Source organism: Triticum dicoccoides, chromosome 1B (genome assembly GCF_002162155.2).
Source record: "Triticum dicoccoides isolate Atlit2015 ecotype Zavitan chromosome 1B, WEW_v2.0, whole genome shotgun sequence".
Classification (NCBI taxonomy): Eukaryota; Viridiplantae; Streptophyta; class Magnoliopsida; order Poales; family Poaceae; genus Triticum; species Triticum dicoccoides.
In genome coordinates this window covers 73381238-73392068 of record NC_041381.1, presented here as the reverse complement: position 1 = coordinate 73392068, position 10831 = coordinate 73381238, and positions in this window count along the sequence as shown.

Below are 10831 nucleotides of genomic sequence, written 5' to 3'. Positions count from 1 at the left end.
ATATAAGTGAAGCACTAGAGCAAAACTTGTCTAGCTCAAAAGATATAAGTGAAGCACATAGAGTATTCTAATAAATTCCAAATCATGTGTGTCTCTCCCAAAAGGTGTGTACATCAAGGATGATTGTGGTAAACTAGAAAGCAAAGACTCATATGACACAAGACGCTCCAAGCAAAACACATATCATATGGCGAATAAAAATATAGCTCCAAGTAAAGTTACCGATAGACGAAGACGAAAGAGGGGATGCCTTCCGGGGCATCCCCAAGCTTAGGCTTTTGGTTATAGTTGAATATCTTGGGGTGCCATGGGCATCCCCAAGCTTAGGATTTTGCCACTCCTTATTCCATAGTCCATCAAATCCTTACCCAAAACTTGAGAACTTCACAACACAAAACTCAACAGGAAATCTCATAAGCTCCGTTAGTGCAAGAAAGAAAAACCACCACATAAGGTACTGTAATGAACTCATTCTTTATTTATATTGGTGTTAAACCTACTGTATTCCAACTTCTCTATGGTTCATACCCCCCGATACTAGCCATAGATGCATCAAAATAAGCAAACAACACACGAAAAACAGAATCTGTCAAAAACAGAACAGTCTGTAGCAATCTGTAACTTTCGAATACTTCTGGAACTCTAAAAATCCTATCAAAATATTAAGTTCTGGGAAATTTGTCTATTGATCTACTGCAAAAGTAATCAACGCAAAAGCACGTTTATGTGATTTATTAAAATTATTCTCGTGCGCACAAAAGTTTCTGTTTCTCAGCAGAATCAAATTAACTATCACCGTAGGTTATCCAATAGGTTCTACTTGGCACAAACACTAATTAAAATATAAAAACACATCTAAACAGAGGCTAGATGAAATATTTATTACTAAACATAATCAAAAAGCAATAAGCAAAAATAAAATTGGGTTGTCTCCCAACAAGCGCTATCGTTTAGCGCCCCCAGCTAGGCATAAAAGAGAGAATAGATCTAAGTATTGCCATCTTTGGCATTCAACTCATAAGTGGCTCGCATGATAGCTTCATAAGGTAATTTGACTTTCTTTATTGGAAAGTCTTCCATGCCTTTCCTTAATGGAAATTGGAATCTAATATTCCCTTCGTTCATATCAATAATTGCACCAATCCTTCTAAGGAAAGGTCTACCAAGAATAATAGGACGTGAAAGATTGCAATCTATATCAAGAACGATAAAATCTACGGGAACATAATTGCTATTTGCAAAAATAAGAACATCATTGATCCTTCCCATAGGTTTCTTAATGGTGGAATCATCAAGGTGCAAGTTAAAAGAGCAATCATCAAAATCGTGGAAACCTAGCACATCACATAAAGTTTTCGGAATCGTGGAAACACTAGCACCCAAATCACACAACTCATAGCATTCATGATATTTAATTTTAATTTTTATAGTTGGTTCCCACTCATGATAAAGTTTTCTAGGTATAGAAACTTCCAACTCAAGTTTTTCCTCATAAGATTACATCAAGGCATCAACAATATGTTTGGTAAAGGCTTTATTTTTACTATAAGCATGAGGAGAATTCAACACGGATTGCAACAAGGAAATACAATCTATTAAAGAACAATTATCATAATTAAATTCCTTGAAATCCATAATAGTGGGTTCAATGCTACGTAAAGTTTTGACCTCTCCAATCCCACTTTTACCAAATTTAGCATCAAGATCTAAAAACTCTGAATCATTGGGATGCCTTTTAACTAAAGTTGACTCATCTCCAGTCCCTTCATTATCAAGATTCATATTGCAAAACAAAGATTTAATAGGGGACACATCAATAACTTTTAGATCTCATCATTATTTTAATGGAAACTAGAAGAACACGCTTTTACAAAGCAATCTTTATTAGCACGCATCCTAGCGGTTCTTTCTTTGCAATCATCAATGCAAATTCTGATGGCTTTGAGAGACTCATTGATATCATGCTTAGGTGGAATATATCTAAGTTTCAAAGAATCAACATCAAGCGAAAGTCTATCAACGTTACTAACCAATTCATCAACTTCAAGCAATTTTTCTTCAATCAAAGCATTGAAATTCTTTTGAGAGATCATAAATTCTTTAACACTATTCTCAAAATCAGAGGGCATCTTGTAGGAATTACCATAATTATCAGAGGAATTACTAGGAAACAGCCTAGGATTAAAGTTTCCTCTATACGCGTTGTTACCAAAATTATTCCTACCAACAAAATTCACATCCATAGATTCATTATTATTCTCAATCAAAGTTGACAAAGGCATATCAATGGGATCAATAGGAGCACTCTTAGTGGCAAACAATTTCATAAGTTCATCCATCTTTCCACTCAAAACATTAATTTGTTCTATAGCATGCACTTTTTTACTAGTAGATCTTTCGGCGTGCCGTTGAGAAAAATTAACCATAATGTTATCAAGGAGTTTAGTAGCTTCTCCTAAGGTGATTTCCATAAAAGTGCCTCCCATGGCCGAATTTAAAAGATTTCTATAAGCAAAATTCAATCCGGCATAAAAAATTTGTATGATCATCCATAAGTTCAAACCATGAGTAGGGCAATTGCGAATCATTAATTTCATTCTTTCCCAAGATTTGGCAACATGCTCATGATCAAGTTGTTTAAAATTGATAATATCATTTCTAAGAGAGATGATCTTAGCGGGAGGAAAATACTTAGAGATAAAAGCATCTTTGCACTTATTCCATGAATCAATACTATTCTTAGGCAAAGACGAAAACAAAGTTTTAGCACGATCTCTAAGTGAAAACGGAAACAACTTCAATTTAACAATATCATTATCTGTATCTTTCTTCTGTTGCATATCACACAAATCAACAAAGTTGTTTAGATGAGTAGCGACATCTTCACTAGGAAGGCCGGAGAATTGATCTTTCATAACAAGATTCAACAAAGCAGCATCGATTTCACAAGATTCAACATCATTAAGAGGAGCAATCGGAGTGCTAAGGAAATCATTATTATTGGTATTGGAAAAGTCACACAATTTGGTATTATCTTGAGCCATCGTGACAAACAATCCAACACACAAACACACAAGAAGGGAAGCGAAAAAGAGATGAGATTGGGAAAAAGAGGGCGAATAAAACGGCAAGGGTGAAGTGGGGGAGAGGAAAACGAGAGGTAAATGGCAAATAATGTAATGAGAGAGAGATGAGTTTTTGATGGGTACTTGGTATGTCTTGACTTGAGCGAAGACCTCCGCGGCAACGGAGCCAGAAATCCTTCTTGCTACCTCTTGAGCACTGCGTTGGTTTTCCCTTGAAGAGAAAAGGGTGATGCAGCAAAGTAGCGTAAGTATTTCCATCAGTTTTTGAGAACCAAGGTATCAATCCAGTAGGAGGCTCCTCAAAAGTCCCATGCACCTACAAAAACAAACAAGAACCTCGCAACCAACGCGATAAAGGGGTTGTCAATCCCTTCACGAAAACTTGGAAAGTGAGATCTGATAGAGATAATAAGAAAAGGTAAATATTTTTGGTATTTTTATGATATAGATTGGAAAGTAAAAGATGCAAATAAAAGATAGATGAAAAACTTATATGATAAAAGATAGACCCTGGGGCCATAGGTTTCACTAGTGGCTTCTCTCAAGATAGCATAAGTATTACGGTGGGTGAACAAATTACTGTCGAGCAATAGATAGAAACGTGCATAGTCATGAGATTATCTAGGCATGATCATGTATATAGGCATCATGTCTACAATAAGTAGATCGAAATGATTCTGCATCTACTACTATTACTCCAAACATCGACTGACTCCTGCCTGCATCTAGAGTATTAAGTTCATAAGAACAGAGTAACGCATTAAGCAAGATGACATGATGTAGAGGGATAAACTCATGCAATATTGTATAAACCCCATCTTCTTATCCTCGATGGAAACAATACAATACGTCCCTTGCTGCCCCTGCTGTCACTGGGAAAGGACACCGCAAGATTGAACCCAAAGCTAAGCACTTCTCCAATTGCAAGAAAGAACAATCTAGTAAGCCAAACCAAACAGATAATTCAAAGAGACTTGCAAAGATAACCAATCACACATAAAAGAATTCAGAGAAGATTCAATTATTTCTCCTAGATAAACTTGATCATAAACCCACAATTCATCGGATCTCGACAAACACACCGCAAAAAGAGTTACATCGAATAGATCTCCAAGAAGATCGAGGAGAACTTTGTATTGAGATTCAGAGAAAGAGAAGAAGCCATCTAGATAATAACTATGGACCCGTAGGTCTGTGGTAAACTACTCACAACTCATAGGAGAGGCCTTGGAGATGATGTAGAGGCCCTCCGTGGTCGATTCCCCGAACGGCGGAGCGTAGGCGAAGGCTCCAAGATGGGATCTCGCGGATACAGAAGGTTGTGGCGGTGGAAATAGTTTCTCATGGTGCCCCTGGATGTTTTTAGGGTACATGGATATATATAGGCGAAGGAGGTAGGTCAGGGGAGCCACTAGGGGCCCACGAGCGTGGGGGCGCGCCCTCCTGCCTCGTGGTCACCTCGGCTGCTTCTTGACGCCCACTCCAAGTCCCCTGGATTGTGTTTGTTCCAAAAAGATCGCTCCCAAAGGTTTCATTCCGTTTGGACTCCATTTGATATTCCTTTTCTTCGAAACACTGAAATAGGCAAAAAAACAGCAATTCGGGCTGGGCCTCCGGTTAGTAGGTTAGTCCCAAAAATGATATAAAAGTGTAAAGTAAAGCCTATAAACATCCAAAACGGGTAATATAATAGCATGGAACAATAAAAAATTATAGATACGTTGGAGACGTATCACCAGGCCTTGCCGACACAGAACACCAATGCTTACCCTCGCGCCTCTTTTCCCAAGTTGTTCGCACGTCAAGGGGGACTCCTGAGCATCGCGTCTCAGGATCCTAACTAGCCACGTAGCCCGTCACCCTTTTTGCTCGTCCTGGTGATCCGGACGACCCAACGGCGGTTGAGGTAAGCGCGGGGTTGGGCCCTGCTGACACAGAACAACAAAGCAAACGGAAAAGAAGTCGCCAAACCATAACCTAATTATTACAAAACATATTGTTCCAAGCATCAGTTTTAACGCCTCCACTAGGCACGCTACATGCCACAGGATAAAAACAAGAAGGAGCAGCACCATCAAGCCACCTCTTCAGCCCTGGCTGTCGCCGTCGCCCGCCTGCAGAGCCTTGTCGTCAATAGCATTGCCCGCGCCCTCGGCCCCAGCTGCAGGGCCAACGACGAGGAACTTGGCCAGCAGGGCCTCCACCGAACCCTTCATGGCATCAGCAACAACGTCGCAGGAGTCATGGTTCACGGGTTCGAGGAAGGCGGTGAAGTCGAAGCTGGCGTCCCGGAGATAGAGGTGGCTAAAGGCGAGCATCGGGGCCGAGGAAGAGAGTATGCGAGCCTCACCTTCCACCATGGAGCCGAACCCGTTGACGACGTCCTCGAGCGCATCAACAACATTAGGAAGCAGGGCGGTGGCCCCCTTGGCCTCCAAGGATACGAGGGTACGGTGCTCCATGGCGGTGGCCCCCTTGGCCTCACAAGGGATGCCTGGGCCGCTTCTGCCTCCTCCTTCAACTTCTTCAGGAGGTCATGCTCTGTGGCCTACTCCTGGGCTGCCTGCTTTAGCTCGGCGTCGCGATTAACAATGTCAGCCTCCTAGGCCTTCAGCTTCTCCTCTCACTCCTGGAGCTGGCTGGCCTGGGCGGCCTGATGATCCTGGAGGGCCTTCAGCTCGGCTTCCACTGCATGGCACCGCTCCTGGGCGTCCTTGGCTTCCTTCTACTCCAAGTCACGCTCGGCAGCGGCTACACCGGCCACCTTCTGGGCCTCCTTCGAGGAACTCCTGGCTGCCCGGACAGACGCGCCAGCCTGGATCCACCCTGAGATCAGCCCCAGGCAACCCAATGCTAAACGTCGGTCTGGACCTTGAAGATCACTCTGGAGATGGTCCAGTGCGGCTCGGGCCTCCTCCAGGGCTCCGGAGGTGGCTGGAGCACCGTAGCCCAGTAGCACGATGGGCGGAAGAGAAGATGTTCTCGGCGCCAAGACAGATGAAGCTGTAGCAGCACGAAGGACTGGGGGCTCCGGAGGCCTTGCAACCTCAGCAGTCGTGACGGAGACGGACGCCACCAGGGTCAGCCCTGCCGCGGACGCCAACTCCTCCCGAGGTTGGGCCTCCGAGCCCTGAGAAGACGACACCGCAGCTGGAGCCGCAGCGCCCCTTTGCACCGAAGGTGCGGCAGCCACCTCAACATGCTCGGCCACGGTGACCTCAGCATTCTCTTTCTTCTTCTTCGCTGACGACTGCGTCCTGACATCAAACAAAGATACTAAGCATCGCATCAAGATTTAGGAGCAAGGCCAAGGTCCGAGGTGACATAGCTCCTATTCAGGCACATCGGCAGAGGCCTCGCCGGGGCAGCGGGAGCCGCGCTCTTGGAAGCAGGAGAGCACGCGGTCGATGCCACTTGAGATGGTGACGGCAAAGTTGGAGTGCTGCCTGGAGGGATTAGCGCAGTCCTGCCCCTCCTCCCCGTCATCCGCTTCGGCTGCTTCAAGGAGGCCACCCCGGATCTCGTGGTGACCCCTGTGGGACGGGCCAGCTCCACCACTGGATGCGCGTCCCCATCGTCATTGTCAGAGAAGTTGCGGAAGAGGTCTCCCAGCTTTGGGGCAGGGGATTCCGCCTCCCCCTCCTCCTCGGTGGACTCGGAGGAATGCTTGCCAGAGGACAGGTTCACCAAGGAGGCGGCCGGTGGAGGAGGGCCCGTCAGCATGGGTCCGAGCTCGTTGAAGACAGGCATGGCGACGGCGATCTTCTTTCCATCGCCTCGGCGGTACAGTGGGAGGAAATCATTTGGATGGCCGCTCAGGTCCTTCTCAGTCAAGGAAAGCAGCACCCTGCTCAGCTCCTCCTCAAGAAGGTTGTCCTGGCGCAGGAGGATCTTGTCGTCGGTGCCCCCGAGCTTCCACAAGGGGCGGGAGCGATCCTGGAGCGGCGCCAGGCGCTGCATCAGGAACTCCTTGACGATCATGGCCCCCGTCAGCTTCTCGGCCTTCACGTCGGCCTCCATCTTCCTCATCAACAGCCTCAGATGGGGGTCAGTGATCTTCTCAGAAAACCTCCCCTTCTCAGAGGTCGGGAGCCCAGTCGGCAGCTCCAGCGGGTCATGGGAGCACTTGGCGTCCATTAGGACCCACTTGTTCTGGGCGTCCTCCACCTTCTTCCCGGCGCGGGAGATCGCGTTGCTACCCCGGTCCGGGACGAAGCCGACACACCCTGCAGGACGGTCGCCAGTCAAGTGGAGGTAGAAGAAGTGGCATAGCATGGCGACGAAGGGCATCAACCCCATGAATGCCTCGCAGTAGAAGGCGAAGATGAACAAGAGGAGGACAGAGTAGCGATGGATGTGGAGCGCGTGCAGGCCATAATGGTGGAGAATAGCATAGAATAAGTGGGAGAAGGGAGGAATCAGCACTGAGCAGAAGCTATGCAGGAAGAAGGGAGAAAAAGTACTATTCCTGGGCTCTGGCACGGTGGAGGCAACCCAGAGCGCTTTCTTCCCCCACTCGCTATCATCTCTCACCGTTAGGAGAAGCATAGTCTGGAGCTTCTCCTCGGCGACGGAGGGCGTGATCAGCGTCGGCTCCAACCAGGCGGGGTCAGCAGCTGGGGCTGGCTTTCTCAGTGGCCATCGGGCGAAAGATTAGAGGGAAGGATTGGCAGATCTGGAGAATTTCTTCAGCGTTGGGAGAAGGGGATCTGGAGCAAGACGAAGGGAAGACGATGAAGGCACGGCGACAGATGACAGCCCTTTTGTAAGACGGAAATGGTTGCCGAGGCAGCGAGCGGAAGTGGAGACGCCCACGTCTCATCAATCCCCATGTGTCGCTCAATGCCGCAAGTGGTTAGGGCCCGCGGTGCTCCGCACTTGCCCTTTGGCTTCGCCTAGAAGCCAAGTCCGAGTGTGCCGTGGGCCTGGGGGCTACTGTCGGTGTTCTGGATAGGGGGTACCAAGACTTGTTTGCCCGCGGCCAAATGCATGGCTCCATCAATGACATGGTACGGCCCAGCTTCATCATCGACAGCTCAAGACCCTCGCGAGGGGCCAAGCCTCCCGAGGCGGATGATGCCAAGACCCCCAAGGGGATCGGCCTCCTCAGGCTGGATCCTGAGGGGTGGAGAGTTCTATGCAAGGTGCACCTCACGAGGCTCAGCTGACGTGAGCCTTAACGACCGAGGCCAGGCGGGCGCCAGCGGGCGCAGAGTACCTGTTTCCTCTTTGGTGCAAAGGAGGCAAGTAGCAGGCGCGGAGTCCCGAGGAATCTTCCAAAGGTTTCCATTCTGGTGCAACAAGACCAAGACCGCCAGGACGGCAGGACGGAGGTCATTGCCAAGCCCACCACAGCGTCACGACCAGAGGCTTTTCGCAGCCGAAGACCACTTTAGTCAGGATAGGATATACTTCCAGTCCCCCTTCAAATCTGGCCATTGTGGGATCCCTTCCCGCCAATGTTGGGAATAGGACCAAGGACACTATAAATAGGACTTAGCCACCACCATAGAGGGGGACAGACAGATTGAATCCGTTCTCGTCCGACCACCTCACCAGCTCTCTTGAGCTCAAGAACACCTCACCTCCTGAGGCCAGTTCATCCACTATACTAGTTCATCCTCAGCCCTTCGAGGCAATCCACCAAAATGCTGGAGTAGGGTATTACACCACAAGGTGGCCAGAACTAGGATAAACTACTATGTCTCTCTGTCCCTTTGAGCTCGACGCCCTAGGCCTAGAGGATCGCGAGTTGGTAGGCTGGGTAGGTTGAGATCTCCGCATGCACCCCAGAGTTCGAACCTATCAAGGGTTTGCAGAAGCCATAATCTGACACCCGTCAACGACCAGAGCGCGGTCGTCGGGGTGCTGCTGACATCGCTCTCCTCTAGTATCTTCTGCTCCCGCGTCGGCCGCGAGGGGGATGGTGGTGGTGTCGCCTGCTCTGGCCACACCCCTTGCAGCGTTTGCTCCCTCATGCATCTCCGTGCTCCCCGCCGCGTTGGAGGCCACGGGTAGTGGAGCCTTCGAGGCGGACAGATGAGCTAAAGGAGTTGATTTCTTCTTGGGCGCCATGGTCGATGGCACCGCCAACGATGCAGACAGCGATGAAGATGACGTGCTGCTTACGTCTTCAGGTTCGCGCACGCGATCCCCCTACCTGGCGCACCAAAGATGTCACCGGAAACCATGGTCACCTATGGGACCAAGACGGCCCTTGCTGGTTCGGCAGGGGGGAGTCGCGTTGCACAAAGAGCAGACCATGCAAGGTAGCACGATAGAGATCACACAGGCAGTTTTACCCAGGTTCGGGCCGCCGCGAGGCATAAAACCCTACTCCTACTTTGGTGGATTGATTGGGAAAAGGTGGTGGTGGTGCGTAGTACACTTGCCTGGCAGGGTTGCTTCAAGGTAGCGGCGACTACGCGCGTATGGGGGTGTGATTAATATCAGCTTCCAACCTCTCTAATCGTTGCCATGGGCCTCCTTTTATAGTCCAAGGGGTTACCATAGTGGAAAACTGGTCATTAGACACTGATATGATAGCAAACAGTGCTATCATACCTAACTTTGCAGGATGACAGCATGCATTTAATGTGCCGCTTAGTGTCACATTGTTGGTCGCCCGGCAAGGCTTGTCGGGCTAATCTGCCAGCTCCACCCTTTCTCACTTGACACGTCTCTAGATGGGTGTCATTTGTGGGTTCACTTGGTAGGAAGTGGACGCCATGTGGCGAATGGCTGCCACTTAATCATCCTGCGTCTTGACACCACACTGATCCACGACGTGGGTCGTGGTGGAGCAGTCAGTGGGGTGATCTGGTCTCCGCGAGTCCCGGCAGGCCCTACCGGGATGCTTTGGTCTTCTTCTGGGGGTGGCCTCGCCCTTTGCCGGGCTTGCCTGCCCGGCAAGGGAGGCTTCTTCCTTGACGATATCTGGCTCCTCTACCTCAGTCTTGGTCCCTTCTGATCTGTTAGTTGGTTCCTCAAGTCTCTTGATCTCTCACTCTAGTGCCTCAATCTTGATCTTGTGTCTGTGCAAAGTCAGGTCAACAGGCCCCGGGTCTGTTGCACCGACAACGGGTTGCTAGAGTGACAAAATCTTAAACCCTAGTTTATGTGTGATATTCTGTAAGGGGCTGATTTGGATCCATATGTTTAATGCTATGGTTAGATTTATCTTAATTCCTGTGTCATAGTTGAGGATGCTTGCGAGAGGGGTTACTCATAAGTGGGAGGCCTGTTCAAGTAAAACAGCACCCAAGCACCGGTCCACCCACATATCAAATTAGCAAAGTAGCAAGCGCGAATCAAACAAACATGATGAAAGTGACTAGATGAAATTTTCGTGTGTCCTCGAGAATGTTTTTCTTATTATAAGAGATTGTCCCGGCCTATACTTTGCTACAAAAAGGATTGGGATACCTTGCTGCACCTTGGTCACTATTTCTACTTGTCACTTGTTACAAATTATTTTGCTATCAAACTACTCGTTACCGAGAATTTCAGTTCTTGCAGAAAGTACCTTGTTGAAAGCCGCTTGTCATTTCTGTCTGCTCCTCGTTGGGTTCAACACTCTTACTTACCGAAAGGACTACGATAGTGTTGGGAAACCTTGCATGGAAAACAAAAAAATCTACGCACACGCAAGATTTATCAAGGAGATGCATAGAAACAAGGGGGAAAGTGTGTCTACGTACCCTCGTAGACTATAAGTGAGGGAGTCCTGGACTAGGGGGTGTCCG